General features: G+C 48.9%; 1 long non-coding RNA gene across 1 annotated transcript; it reads right to left on the bottom strand.

Moving 5' to 3' along the window:
• Positions 1-12,360: 12,360 nt before the first annotated feature.
• Positions 12,361-13,368, bottom strand: LOC149345203 (uncharacterized). The gene is made up of 2 exons (XR_016282821.1): positions 13,281-13,368; positions 12,361-12,477 (listed from the first exon to the last, which is right to left on the bottom strand). It is a non-coding gene; the product is annotated as an uncharacterized LOC149345203 (long non-coding RNA).
• Positions 13,369-15,954: the final 2,586 nt, after the last annotated feature.

The following is a 15,954-nucleotide window of genomic DNA, read 5'->3' as shown; positions in this document are numbered from 1 at the left end:
TATCAAAACAGAAAAAAATATTAGTTCCACAAGGCGAAAATAAAAAAAGTGTGAAAAGGGCCTGCAGTATGTGCTTAAATAAATAAATAAAATAAACAAACATACCTTGACGACGTTGCCTACGGAAACGCAGGGATGAAACAGAAGGCTGCAACAGCTTTAACCATGAATTAAACGCAGCCTTCTGTCCTGCGCCTTCTCACAGCGCAGCAATCGCTCAAGCATACCCGTTACACCCCCGTAACGATCCTGGGAGCTTTATTTTATTGTGACTATGTGTGGGGATAAGACTGCTTGGAGCCAGGCGGGAAGGTGAACGTGCGTGGCGTGTGGTGGCGTACGTGTGGTACGTGTGGTGGCGCGCTGCATCCATGGTGCGGCAGAACACGCATGCGGCACAGTCCAGCGTGGGAGTCGAGATCAAGGCACAACTAATCCGGCGGGGGAGAGTCAATACAACCACGCGAACACTGCACAAACTATACCGCTGCAACAGGATGGCTGGGCGGTGGCGAAGTAGGCAGAGCAGGCAGAGCAGGCTAATCCATGGGCACTCGCCGAAAGAGAGGAGTGGGTCTCCGAAGGTCCTTCCCGCCTCAGACCGTAGTAGACGGCCACGCTGCCACCACCAACGCGCTGCAGTCGTCGGAGGCGCTGAGGAATGCAGGGTGCGATCCGAGTGAGGAGTCGCCTATTGCCACGAACTCCACCGCCGCGAACGCCGCCTCGAAAAGCGGCATCAGTAAGGTCGTGAAGCTGCGCAAAGGACTTGCGATGCGCCGCCGCGGCATCAGTTCCAAAAGGAATGGTATGGGTACGCCGAGGTGCGCAGGAAAACTGCCGTGAATCCGTAGCTACGATGTCCACGACAGCCCAGATGGCGCAGTGACGAGAGCAGGAACTGTTGCGCGCTGGGGCGTGTGCTCGAACGTCTGGGGCAGCGCGAATAAGCGCGCGCAAAATGGCTTCCGTCCATCGAGGAAGCCGGGCGAGCGACGGGAGGCCATTACTGCACTTCTGCGGGACAGCGGCGCAGCGAGGAGTGCCGATAGTCGGAGACGCCTGGAGGGACCACCACACAATGTTGAAGTTGGGCGGAAGCTGGGAAAACGCTAGAAGACGTGAAAGCTGGTGACCGCCGCTGCCGGCGGAGCGATGAAAATGCAGACCGCCGTCGCCTGTCTGCAGCATGGAGCCGACGGCCACGTGCGAGAAACGCATGCGCCGATAGAGATGCGGGGTTTACCGTTTCCTTCGGCTGTTCGAATGAAACTGCTGTTTCATCTCTCGAAACGACGAGTGCAAGAGCAAAACCTTCTCTCCCCGCAGCTTTTGGCGAGAGGGAGGGAGAAAAGAGAGCGAGCAGTCGATTTTTATTTCTTGTTGAAAACCATTGGTCCCGAAAACGTTATACCCAGTTGCCTTTGTGGGACCAAAATGCATTAATTCGTTTTTGTTGCTGCTTAAAGCTCTCGAAAAAACGTGTCAGACCTTTAGTGGGAGCACTGCCTTTTTGCTTGTGTTTCTATGTCTTGCCTCTATGGTCTGGAAACGTTTGATAAATGCTGTACTGGGACATTCCATCTTTTTTTGGAGTTTGTGAGGAGGTTTTGTGTTTGTTGGGGTAGTAGTCGAGTAATAGCACTGCGCTATTACTCTAATACTGCTCGTGTATAATAATGTGCTCCAGAAACATGTTTTGATCTCAAGCGTCAAAGTAAAACATCTACTTTGGCAGCATATACATGCCAATTACAGTAAACTGAGATGAGATAGTTCTATACAGGCCTCACACCTCGTATAGAGAGCTCAAGCCACTTTTTTACGAGTTCGAAAAATTATAAACTGTCACTCTCTATTGTAGCAATATTGAATGTTTCAAGGCCGTTTTAGCAGATGGCACAAGGTTGACAGCGTTTGCCAGTATACTTTTAACACTCGAGTGATGGCAACGCTAGGCCAATATAGACAGCTTTGTTGAATGGCATAGCCAATTCTGGCAAACAGCGGGGAAACTCTGGCTAACATGGCCCATGGTAGCCATGATTTTAAGATGGCACAACCAACAATGGCAAAGAGTGGGAAAATTTTGGCAAACCTAGCCTATGATACCCAGGATTTTATGGTGGCACAACCAGTACGCAAATATGAACGCAACCTCTCACGATGGCCGTGGCATGCGTGGTGTGAACAACTTTCTGCAAAATCCTCAAACGTCTCTCTCTGGCGAACGTTCTGAACAACGGAACACGGTCGCCGTTCTACTAAACAAGCAGCAACCGCATGCTTCGCAGCTGCCCTGTCGCCAGATGATTTCGCGAAAGAACCAGCGCGAAAGATTTTTCCGAAAATACGATGCAGTGCCTCCTTCAACTGCTAGCTTTAATATGCCAGGTATCCCAGTACATGTGCATCAACTTCCACCTGATGTCGCCGCAGACGGAATCACGTGTCGGTTCTCTATGCCTGAGTTGCTGGCTGGAATAGATGATGCTAAACAGAATCAATGTCCGGTGCGGACAATATCAGTATGGGGTTTACACGAACCACAGTAGCGCTGCATGCCCTGAACTACCAGACACCATAAACGAAGTATGGCTGAATAGCGTTGTACCTGAGAGCTGTAAATCCGCTGTCGTGATCCCTATCCCGAAATCAGGAAAGCCTTCAACGGATCTTGCAAACTTATGGCCTATCTCCTCAACTACAACGCTGTGCAAGCTGGCAGAGAAAATGCTAGCCACACAATTGTCGTGGTGGCTAGAGCAGCACGGGTTTTATCACCCCGCTCATATTGGCTTTCGTCCATATATTGGTGCAGAGGACGGGTTGGCTGTCTTGGCATCTGCAGTTTTGTCATCTACCTGCAGCCACAATGTGCACACCGTTTTAGTAATGGACGATGAAAAGGCATATGACAACATCAGTCATGGTGCCACCCTGAACTCCATTGACATCCTTCGTCTCCCTCTGAAAGTGCGTAGTTTTGTTGAATCATTTTTGGAAGTCAGAAAATTTGCAATACGTCTCAGCAGTGAAGCGGTCAGATCATTTGTTCCTTTCTACAGAGTTCCCCGGGGATCTGCATTGTCACTGACGCTATAATATTGCTTTCATCCCGCTGGCATGGCGCTTACACGGCATCCGTGATATAAAATTTCTGCAATACACTGATGACATCACGGTGTGGAGTACTCACCATGATCTGCTTAGTCAGGAGGCTACCCTTCAATCAGCCTTGGATATTAACTATAATTACGCATCATCCATCGGCCTTCAACTTCCTGTGCATAAAACTGCACACACGTCGGTCATCAACCACTGGGGATGCCGTAAACTTGCTTCATGTCCAATCCGTCTTTGTCTATCAGGTACCCCACTACAAGAAAGTCCAAGTGTAAAAATCTTGGGCTTAACGATTCACCAGTCAGGATCAGCGACTGCTTGGCTTTCTCATGCAAAAAGGAAAGCTATTCAGACTTGCGAGTTTGATCAGAAGAATTGCTCCTAAGATGTGTGGCGCTAGCTCGTTCGTTGCACGGCAGTTAGTGAGGGCAGTTCTACAGCAACGTATTGTTTATTAAGCCCAGTTTAAGAGCTAAATGGGATCACCTTGAAGCCGTGAACCGAGAGGTTATGAGGACCATTCCATGCCTTCCACACATCACACCGGTCAAAGATTTACAAAAGAATGCGCAGCTCAGCACCACTGATGAGCTGGTGCAGCAGAGGCTGTGATGCTCACAGCCTTAAGGCTAGTCTATCGCACTCCGCGCACCACTGAGGGCTTATGCAACGTCGCACTCCATTCTTCGGCTGCCAACGTCAGTTCTTCCCCCATGGAAGTTTGTACAGCTCAGCGCCCAGTGAACCACAAATATCTATTCGACGCACCGGAAAGATCCAAACATCATGTCCTAAAAGGGGCGTCCATTAGATGTGCATCATAAGGACCACCGGCACGTTTGGACGTGCTAGACGTCTATAGGACGTCAATAATATGATTATTTTTTAAATCTAGAGCACGTCGACGAAGCATGGACACTAGATGCCTAATATATGATCTCGTGCATGTTCACCATGCGTGAACAATAGATGTGCAAAGTATGTTAATGTCCACCAAACGCGGACATTGGACACACTATATATCTTTGGCGGCTTTAGTGCCCCATTCGAACATACAAGAAAAGCCTGAATCCTAAGATGTGCGCCATGGAATGAGTTTATTAAAGTTTGCTTCTATCGGCAATTACTCAGAACCTTTTAGCGATAATGCAAAAGATTGATAACGCGAAACATTGCTATCGTTTGTGATGTAACCAAGACGTAGTGGCGGTTCTGTGACCTGTTGACCTTGAGCTACTTGAGCAGAGCGCGAGACGTATGCAGATTACACTCACGTACGTGCTACGCCTTCGATCTCGGCGCTCACGCACACTTTTCGTTTCCTAAACTTTACTCCTTAATTATTCGCTTCGGCAAAACATGCACATATTCATGTGGCAGAATATGCAGGAATGTGGCGTGGCTTATAGTGCTACTGTGCTATAAAAGGGTCATCTGCTGCTTCGTTATTAAGTTGTAACGAATACTGTGGTACTGGGTATTTTCTGCAAACCGGCAACTTAATTCTTGCGTATAGCCCAAAATGCTAGCGCATACGTCGATGCATTTGCTTGCAAACTGAGTCGTTCGAACTAAGAAGACTAGGCACACACAGCAAAAAGAGTCACAGCATCTTCTCATTTTCTTTATTATGACATTTTTACCACCCTGTGCTAGATTTATTTCTTAAAATTTTTCTGAAGCAGATATTCTAAATAAAAAGCATTGATGCTAAGTAACTTGGCATTGTTTTTTAAAATGGTGCAGTTCTATTACAAAAGTCATTAATTTTTTCTTCCTTGCTTTAGGGCACACACTTGATTGCAAGCACCTGCTGTATTGCTGTAAGAGGGCTGTATTACGCTTCAGCAGCTCTCGATTGCTGCTCTGCAACGCTGGCTATGTAGCTTTTGTGGCTATCCAGTGGATGCAACAAATATCCAACTGCGAGGTCTAGTGCACATTCATTACTAGGGGTAAAGAAGCACTTTTGGTGATCTATAGAATATCTTCAGTGTGTTCCAAGGACAAATTAGGATATCCATTAGAAGAATATTATATGATCATGGATATCTCCTAGATGCGACAAATATCCAACCATTTGATCTAATGCACATCCTATGCTAGAGGTACCGATGCATTTCTGATGATCTATGGAAGATCTCCGGTGCATTCCGTGCACTAATTGGGATGTCTATAAGAAGTACACAATATCCAGCACTAGGCATTCTTAGGATGTTCAAAGGACATAAGTGGTTATCTGGGTACCGATCGGCCACCGTACACCTGCATCCTCACAGTGATCCGAAGGGAAGGGAGAAGGTTAAAAAAACATGCACTGGCCGCAAACACACCGACTGCTGACATTCAAACAGTGCGCGCTGGAAAGTATCTGTGGTGGGGAGGCAAACCGGAGACAGAACGAGCGTTCTGGCGACGATGCCGCCAGCAACAATAGAGCAGCCACCGACATGCGTCGCGTCGTGCGTCTGCGGTTCCATGCCAATTGTGCTGGAGGCTGGATGACACCGCAGAAAGTTCAGCGAACTTAACAGCGCCCGTGTGCTGTGCGGTGTCAGTGCGCGTTAAAGATCCCCAGGGGGTCGAAATTATTCCGGAGACCTCCACTGCGGCACCTCTTTCTCTCTTCTTTCACTCCCACCTTCTTTCTTTTCTTACGGTGTGGTTCAGTGTCCACTGAGATATGCGAGACAGATACTGCGCCATTTCCTTCCCACAAAAATCAATTTACCATTTTAGTGATCCAAGATAGCAGACGACGGCGCAGGCTGCGACACGCGACATTGCTGCTCTGCAACGCTGGCTATGTAGCCTTTGTGGCAATCCAGTGGATGCGACAAATATCCAACTGTGAGGTCTAATGCACATCCATTAGTAGGGGTAAAGAAGCACTTTTGGTGATCTATAGAATATCTTCAGTGTGTTCCATGGACAAATTAGGATATCCATTAGAAGAACATTATATGATCATGGATATCCCCTGGATGCGTCAAATATCCAACCATTTGATCTAATATACATCCTATGCTAGAGGTACCGATGCATTTCTGATGATCTATGGAACATCTCCGGTGCATTCCGTGCACTAATTGGGATGTCTATAAGAAGTACACAATATCCACAATATCCAGCACTAGGCATTCTTAGGATGTTTAAAGGACATAAGTGGTTATCTGGGCGACTACAAGCCAACAGATAATCGCCGACAAACATCTGCTAATTCGGCATCGTTGCTTCCCCAGAAATTTGAAGAACAAGATGCTTGCCTGCCTGACGGGTCTATTGTTGTCTGTGTAGACGCAAGCATCGAAGCCTGTGAAGCAACAACAGCAATCTACTGCCCGTGCAGATCTGCCATTAATCAAACCTCCAGGTTTTAGCTTACTGAACCCCCTATGTCATTTTGTGCTGAGCTCGTTGCAGTTCAAGAAGCACTCTGTTCCGTGGCCGCCACTACTATGCTGCCTGCGGCCCATGTTGCCATCCGCACTGGCGCCCTTCAAGCATTACGGTTGCTACGACGTGTTGACCGCTGCCCAGTATTATGTCAGGACATCCACCGGATCGCGGCACGCATCCCGCAGCCAGTACATACTGAGTGGGTCCCACGGGATCTGTTGACCTCTCAAAGCCAGGCAGATTTAGCCACTCACCTCGCAACTCCAGGCTCATCATTGCCTCGGCTTCTTCATTTTGACAACTTTACCCTCCTTTTATCAAGAAAGGAACACCTCTGGCGCCGCACACGTGCTATCATCCCTCAGTGTGCGGTAACCCTCCACTGTGGCCTTACCCATGCAGAAAAGGTTGCACTTCGGAGGATCCGGATCGAGGTTGCCCTCACACCTGCCATCACTTATAAGTGGCCTCACTATCAAGATTTTTATCCTTGGCCTGGGTGTCCGATATGTAAACGTGAGGACATTGAAGCCGACATTCACCACTTACTATGGGACTGCCTTGCTCTCAAGACTACAAGGATCCGGCACCTGAAGGCAACAGGTCTTTCACTGCGCAACCCTGCGCGTATAATGCCTCGATGCAGAGACCGTACCATCGCTCTCTACTGGACTTTTAAAATCAGTTAACTTATTCCCATTGCTTTAATCATTACTGCATCGCTCATCACACTTTCGCCCATTGATGCTCCGAGGCAATAAATTTCGTTAAAAAAAAAGCGCAAACTTGCGAAAGTTTTGTCCCATGAGGTGGATGCTCAGGGCCACTTCACTGAGCTCGGTTGTTCAGAATTATAGCCACATCGTTTCATTTCTTCATAGCCTAGCATCACAAGAATGGAATGACGCCAAAACCAAAGCCAGCGGATTTTTGAAGTGCTGTCAAAATTCGACGCATACTTCAAGCTCAAGCTCCTGACACTCGCAATTTCGTGATTATAAACAGCAAGCACGTTGTTCCAGAAGGCAGCATAGATTTGATCAAGCGGGAAAAATGGTCAAGGCTATCAGGGAGGGTCTCAAGGAACTTAGGAAGCAAGGATTTTGCAGATTTTTGAACGAGACTCAAGCAGAGGAGCGTGAATTGGAACTGCATTTTAAAGAAAAAGAAGCTCCTGTGCCAAGGCAAAGGTGAAGAAGAAGAAGAAGGCAAAGGAAGGCCAATCCCCCCGCGTGGGTATGTGCCATTTTTGTATGGTGAAGAAGAAGAAGAAGAAGAAGGCTTCGCGATGATATGACGGCGGGTCTCTACTTCATGCATTTCCTTCGTTTAAGGAGATGTACTGTCAGCGGTTCTATGAGGTGGTGGACACGGTACATTCCTCGCTAAACAAGAGGTATCCACCAGATATGTGGCAGCACATGGCAGAGATTGAGCAGTTTCTGACAAGAAATGTGGATAGCAGGTACCTGTTGACATACTACGGCCAAGATCTTGTACCTGAAAAGCTCAACCTTCATCGTAGTATCACGGCCGCTTGATGCAAAGCGCAAAGCGATGTGCGGCCCGCCACGTCGCACAGAAACGGCGTCTTGGGCGTAGTTCTGCGTGCGCCCACCGCGGCGCCACTGCTCGGGGACAACTCGGGAACAATCAACTTGCGAAGAACATGTCTCGGCATCAGGTACAATAGCTGGCAAAAGGACATGGCTAGGGGTAGTTTATTTAGGGACCGGGGACAAATGCAGGCAAGAAAACAAGGATTTAGTTAAGTGCCTCAATGACGATATAAAGCAGATTGGAGACGGTGCCGATATTATTTTGCTTGGACACATGAACGGCCACATCGAGGATCTGGATGGATACACAGATTGTAATGGGAAGTAATGGATTGTAATGGAATGCTAGACTTGTGTGAGCGGCACAACCTAGTTATTGTCAACAGAGAAACTAAATGTGAGGGACAAATCACGTGGGAACAAGGGCGTCCGCAGAATTTTTTTCAGGGGGGCCCCATTGGTTGTTGGCGCCGGAGGGGGGGGGGGGTATATTCGTAGCGAAAAGGCACTATTTGCGGAGTAAATTTATTTATTTATATATAAATAAAAAATAAGTAAAATACACACATGACAGAAAATTACAAGCAGCAAATTAAAGCGCGGATTGTAGAGATACATTGGAGTTTATCAACAAAGAAACAATTAAAATTAATAAAAATGCAAAAAGATACTATCAATACTCGAAGTGCTCAGTCTTACTGCATACGGGTTCTCGACTCACCCGAATTGATGACCAGCACACAGCGCAATATGTTCACAAACACGCAACTACAGTCACTCAGTCAGTCTTCCTTGAACAGCAACTGTAGGCGCCTCGGATTTTTCTGGGCGAATTGCGTAGTTACACCGGTGATAAATTCATTTCTGTGCTTCATTACACGCTCTCAGTGCACAGTCATCATATATATTGATTGGAAAAATGGTTGAACGAGTACGTTGAAAACAAAAGATGACTATATACAACGAAAACTTATTTACAAGATAAATGCACGCTCGCAGCTTCATACACCTCGCTCCATCTTGCTCGCGCATCCGCACAGTCGAGCAACCGCACACACACTGCTCGCCGCTCGTCGTTTTCTCGTCCGCTGTCTTGGTTGTTCTCACCTTCGTTGACAACCCGCCACTAAAAACACCGAAGCACAAACACAGAGGCGCGCACATGTGCAAGGGCTTACTTGCCACAATATCCACGAATGCGCACTTTTGGGGTGTAAGGAACGCCGCGCGACTTCCGAGGGGAAGGGACACCCGCAACTAATTCGGTCGGAAAATTTGTTTTTGTGCTTTTATGGGGTTCAGAGCCCCAAAACGACTCAGGCTATAAGGGACGGAGTAGTACAGAGTTTCGGATAATGTCGACCACCTGGGTCTCTTTACCATGCACTGACACGCACAGTACATGGGCGCTGTTGTTATTTGAGGCCCAGCCAGAGGTGACAGGCGAGCCAGGCAGGCGCCATCGGGCTGCGTTGACCAAAGGCGCTGGTTTTCGGAGAAGACGCAAGGAACGCTGGTGTGGGGGCGCCTCTGGAGACTGCGTCGCCGTGAACAAAAGCAGCTAATCCCCTTTGCCGAAGGTTCTGAAAGCGGCGCTTCTACCGCACTGAGCTCTCCCGTGGATCGGAGGAGACAGCGAGCGGCGGCGGCGCCAACTCGTCGCCCGCTTGCCCCTGAGCACCCCGACAAAGCGGGGGTGCACACGGCTGATTTGTCCTTCCCCCCTCAAGAATTCATCGGTGGCCGGCGACCTGTGCCCTGTGCACTGTCTGCCTCCGTGTCGCTATCTCTCTAGAGATCAAAGAAACAGACACCCATCTCGAAACACATGCTCGCCGGTGCCGCTGCATGTCTGCAACAGGTCGTCCTTCAGCAGAGCTGGCGGTGGCGTGGTTTGAAAACGGCGGAACGACGCGCGCCCGGACGCGGCATTTCGCAGATGTGACCAAGCGTCGAAGCGGGGCTGCTTTTACCCTTTTGGCTGAGCGCACCACCGCCCCTGGCGTGCGGCCATCACTCACGGTTCGAGTGAGTGATTTTCCAGGGGGGTGCAGCCGCCCCCCCTTGCCCCCCCCTCCGGACGCCCATGCGTGGGAATCACGTAACAGGCAAACAACCATTGACTACTGTCTAATGTCGCAGGGCATCTATAGCAAGCTCTCAATAATGGAAATAGACGAAGAGGGGAAGTACAGCCTAGGATCATAAACGTATTAGCCTACAGTTGGGAGCCCTATAGTCAAAAGAGAAATGCAGCGAAGTCAAAAAGACAACGCAAAATTAAACGATGAACAAATAGCGCTAATATCAGCCGAAATAGAAGAAGTAATCGAGAAACGCCCCATGGAAAAGTGGGATTATAATTATTTAGAACTGCTCATCGCAACAAAAATGAAACAAGTGAAAGGAGTAAACCGCTGGTGGAATATGGAAATTAAGGAGGCAATCGAACAACTACGGGTGGCTTCAAGGGAACACAGAGAAGCAGAGAAGGCGCAGTTATCTGAAGAGGAAATAGGCGAAAAATGGGAATCTTATCGACAAAAGAAACAGCAAGTTCAGGTCCTAGTCCAGGCTAAAATGAAGCATTCCTCTGATAAATGGCTGGCTGAAGTTCGCGAGGCAAATAAAGGGGGGCCAAGAAAATCCTGGAACCATATAAGCTGGTTGGGAAAAACAAATAAAATAACGCAGGAACAGATTATAGATGCTGAGGGAAAATGTTTAGAGGGAGACGATGCTGTGAACTACATTACATCATTTATAGCTGCGTCTTTTAGCAACGACAATGGGGTAATCTCCCCAAGTGAGGCGGAACACAGGACAGCACAATAGAGAACAGCTTAGAACTGACTAGTCTTAACTAGGAAAAGGCGGAAGCGAATATTCCTAAAACCACATCTGCAGGGATAGACGAAATTCCAATTAAGCTGATTAATGAACTTTGCCCAAGAACCAAGGAAGCGCTGATAAAAGCATTGGAGACAGTCATAACAAATCAGCAAATTCCGCACAGCTGGAGACAGAGTAAAATGAATTTGATTTATAAAGGAAAAGGAGATAAGATGAACATCAAATCCTACCATCCGATTGCGATAACATCTGTTATGAACAGGCTGGCAATGCAAGCGGTGAATTTAAAAATGCAGGCATGGGTAGAAGGTAATCGGATATTCGGAGAACTTCAGAATGGGTTCAGAAGGGGTAGGTGTTTAGATGATAGCCTGTTCGTGGTTACCCAATGCATAGAAATAGCTAAGGCGGAAAACAGACCTCTGTTTTTAGCCTTTCTGGACAAAAGCGGTGCATAAGATAACGTGAACAGGGAACTCCTGTGGAGCATATTGTCACGTTGTAGTGACGGCAGTCCAGTGGTCAGGAAGACACAAGAAAGACTTGCAAACGAAGCTCTTTATTTGGGCTGACTTGCGCCCGCAAAAGAACTGGATCACTCGGTGGCGGCGTAAGCAACAAGCGTGCTTGTCAATCGTCGAACTACGAATGTCCGCCGCTCGCGGCATCGCTCAATTTAAAGCCGGCAAGGAAACTTCCAGATAACAGGTCAAGATCATCTACGGTAATCTAGAAAAACCTAGATGCAGCCTTTCATGGCTGCGATCAATCGAGATTAGTGTGGTCGCTTCTTGCGTCACGAACAAAAGTGATAACAACCCTTTCCTGCAGCCTTGGGCTTGAACGAACAAACACTACAATGATACGTGGCATTACCACCAGATGTCACGTTGTCTTCGGTGTACGATCTCGGCTTCGTCGAGTAGTGAGGCTGCGGTGGGCGTACTGCGACGTTACTTCACTGGGCAACGGTAAAAGCTTCAAGTCTGGCCGCGTCGTCGTCGTCGGTGTCGTCGTCGTCGGAGCTGTCGTCGTCGGTGTTGTCGTCGTCGGTGTTGTCGTCGTCGGTGTTGTCGTCGTCGGTGTTGTCGTCGTCGGTGTTGTCGTCGTCGGTGTTGTCGTCGTCGGTGTTGTCGTCGTAGTTGAGGTATGGTCTTGAGTACTCGTCGATGGAGGATCTTTATCATTGTGCTTACAACCCAGACAACACTGAAATATCCTGAGGACATACTGAGGATATTTTTCTGAGGACATTCTTTATCCTCAGGACGTCCTCAAATGATCCTCAAAATGTACTGAAAAGGCCCTCGTGTCCGGCCTCAGGACATCCTCAGAACAGCCTCAGAAGGGTATTATATGATGTTTTGAGTACATTCTGAGGAGGTTATAGCTGGTCAAGCTGCATGAAAAAAAATGCGAAAAATTCATGAAAATCATTTATTTGCTGAGCTCTTCAGTTGCTTCACTGCTGTTTGACGCCATCCCTGTGCGCTGTGCCGGTCTTTTTACGCCTCTTCTGAGATGCTGTCTTCTGTGCTGCCTAAAGAAATAAATGGAAAGTCAGCAGTTGATTATGTGTAATTCAATTCAAGCATTCAAGCACGGAAGCAAAAAGTTCTTAATGCTACTAGTACAATAATGTGCTGCAAATATGACTTTTAATATTTGAACACACAAGTTACAACTTACAGTGCAACACTGCCCTTCAGCATGAGCAACTGCCATAAAAGTTAATCACTGCAACATGTATCCCTGCTTCTACACCTAAACGACGGTACTGTTCTCCCGACATTTCGGAAAGGTCACTCGACCTTTTCGGAGTTTAGAGAGCTCGGAGAGAGTTCGGAGTTTAGAGTCGGAGAGCTTAGCTAAGCCGCTAAGCTCTCGCCGATGAAGGAAGCGCAGAAAAACACCTGTAGCTGCGGAGCACTCTCAAAAGCGACGTGGCAGCGGTATGCGACGACCCAGATTATACTGCCAAGCTTACGTCGAAATGTCGCTATGCCCTCGTCATCGCGTTCGTGATCCGCTTCAGAACCAACCTAGCCATCAACCTGAGAAAAATGGTCTTGACTGCAATCAGCGCTTGCATCTACAAAATCAATACTGCCCCAGGTTCAATGCCTTCGCTTCTGAAACGAGGCCTCGACACGTCCTGTCTGGCAAAGAATGTTTGCTTACACACAGAATTCACACTCAAACTGGTTGCACTGTTTTGGCAATTGCAGCTTCGGCACACGCAGCGAGCACAGGCCAGCGTCAACGCTTCGTTTCCTTGTGCGGCAAAATTGCCGCGCATGACTATCGGCACACATCGTGAAAATATACAAAGGCATCACTCACTTTTTCTTTGCGTGTATCCATGATTTGCGCACCACAACGCGCACGTGCTAGTCACTTCAGTCTTGCTAGTCTTGCTAGTCGATGTTGTGGATGCAGACTAGTCTTGGCTTGAATTCAAACTGGCCGCACACAATAATGATGATAATGACTTTGCGGTTGGTATGCGATTTTATGAGGTACGGAACGATTGATTCTATGACAAACAATTTTTTTATTGCGAAAATGCAAACTATTTATCGAGATTTCTCTACAACCTACACACAGATGGGCCCCAGGCACACCAGAATTCAGGCCTGTGACTCGGGCTCTTTCGCCGAAGGAAAAGCTAGCGGCATGGCTAGCGGCACTGTTTACATCATGGAGGGCTGGAAACGATTAGCAGAAATGACAAGCACGATAACATCATCGTATAAAAGAACGACATTTGTAACTGCGAGAAACCAGAACTCATCGATTTTCACAGGGCATCAACCAGCAGCGATGCGAATTGTGGCATAATGTTCAGTACGACAATGCGTTACGCGAGCCCGAACCGGAGCGGCCCAAACTTTTTTGTCTGTGTCGTTTGCACTTCGTGCCCAGCAAGCATGCTCTTTGTTCAAGTAGAACTTATTTACATTAAAAAGCCTGCACGAATGCGCAGCATTCTGAATGCGGTTACTCTCGTTTCCGCGCGCAGAAATTTGCGGACTAGACTTGCTCTCGTTAACCAAACATGAGGTTGTCAAAGGGAGAGAAACTGTTCAGACTCAAGACTAGCGCCGCGCAGTAATGCATCTGGAAAACTAGGACAGCATAGAGCTATATATTAGAATGCAAATTACATGCATTATTTTGCTGGTGATTTTCATGCATGCGTGTTCGCAGATATGTCCTCGAGAGGACATTTTGAGGACCACGAACCCACTCATATGACCTGAGGACATCGTTCTGAGGACGTTTCCAGGACAATCCAACCTAGGACATTATGAGGACATATTGAGGATGTTTTAGAAGCCTTGAGGACATTTGGACCATTTGAGGACGTCCTCAGGATGTTTGGTGTTGTCTGGGAAGCAACCTCAGCTCCAGAGGCTGCTTTATTTAGTTTAACCTTCGGGGGCTGGGGGAGCGTCCACGCATGGCGTAACCTCGGCTAGGAGATACAAAGCGCGGGGACGATGGCGACGGGGAACGTGATAGGCGGCTCGGCGATGAGTATTCTTCCCGACGCAAAAACTCCTCGATTTCGGCTGGACGCTGGCCGGGTCGGGGTCGTGGAGAGAACCCTCGGATGCCCAGTCTTCTGTATGGGCAGTGCCGGAGGACGTGACCGGCTTCGCCACAGTGGAAGCATAGTGGGCGGCGCTGGTCGGGAGTTCTCCACTCGTCGCATTTCCTCGGCTGCGCGCGTCGCTCGTAGGACGGGCGGCTTGGGGCGAGTGGGCGGCGGTCCAACGCAGCTGGCTGAGGGCGATAGGGGCTTGGGTCCCGTCGTCGAGGTGCAGGACGGCGCACAGCTGCGGCGTAAGTCATGGCTGGGGGCTGCAGAGGCTGCGTGGGTGTTGGCGTCCCACCCCTGTTGAACCTCTTCCCGCACGACGTCAGTAAGCGATGAAAGCTGCGGCTGCGTTTCCGTTGGCAGCAATCGTCGGAGCTCTTCTCGCACAACTTGACGGATAACCTCCCGCAGGTTATCGTTGTTAGCGGTGTCCAGGCAGTTTGCTGGGAAGGCGCGCTGCTGGCGGTCATATTGGCGGGCTCGGGCGTCAAGAGTTTTCTCCATTGTGGATGCCTCTTCTACGAATTCCGCGACGGTTTTCGGTGGGTTGCGGACGAGGCCGGCAAAGAGCTGCTCTTTAACTCCTCGCATGAGCAGCTTTACTTTTTCTTCTTCCTTCATGTTTGCGTCGGTACGCCGGAAGAGACGCTTCATTTCCTCAGTGTAAACAGCAACGGTCTCGTTTGGGTGCTGTATGCGAGACTGTAGCAGCTGCTGGGCTCTCTCCTTTCGCACGACGTTCGTGAAGGTCTTTAAAAGCTGCTCCTTGAAGATTTCCCAGTTCGTGAGGTTAGCTTCCTCATTCTCAAACCAGACTTTTGCTGGTCCCTCCAAGGCGAAGAACACGTACCTAAGTTTCGTGGCATCGTCCCAGTTGTTGAAGATAGCCACACGGTCGAACTGCTCCAGCCATTCTTCGGGGTTGGCGCCCGGCGAAGCGTCGAAGGTTGGTGGCACCCGGGGCTGCTGAAGGATGATTGGAGTCATTGTCTGGGGCAAGCTCATGGTAGACGTTGCTGCTGGCTTTCGCTTCCGGGTAGGGTCCGGCAGATTCCCGAACTCTGGTGCGTCCCCTTGCAGGCGTCGGCTAGCGCGGTGGACTGGACTCAGGTCCTGCGGTTGATGACTCAGAGGGCTGGGGTCACGGCTTGTAGGGGGTGTCCGGTACATGGAAGGCTACCCAGCACCTCCACCAGATGTCACGTTGTAGTGACGGCAGTCCAGTGGTCAGGAAGACACAAGAAAGACTTGCAAACGAAGCTCTTTATTTGGGCTGACTTGCGCCCGCAAAAGAACTGGATCACTCGGTGGCCGCGGCGTAAGCAACAAGCGTGCTCGTCAATCGTCGAACTACGAATGTCCGCCGCTCGCGGCATCGCTCAATTTAAAGCCGGCAAGGAAACTTCCAGATAA

The sequence above is a fragment of the Amblyomma mixtum genome, chromosome 5, assembly GCF_055824585.1.
Source record: "Amblyomma mixtum isolate Tamu chromosome 5, ASM5582458v1, whole genome shotgun sequence".
NCBI classification, from domain to species: domain Eukaryota; kingdom Metazoa; phylum Arthropoda; class Arachnida; order Ixodida; family Ixodidae; genus Amblyomma; species Amblyomma mixtum.
This window is presented reverse-complemented; position numbering and strand designations above follow the sequence as displayed.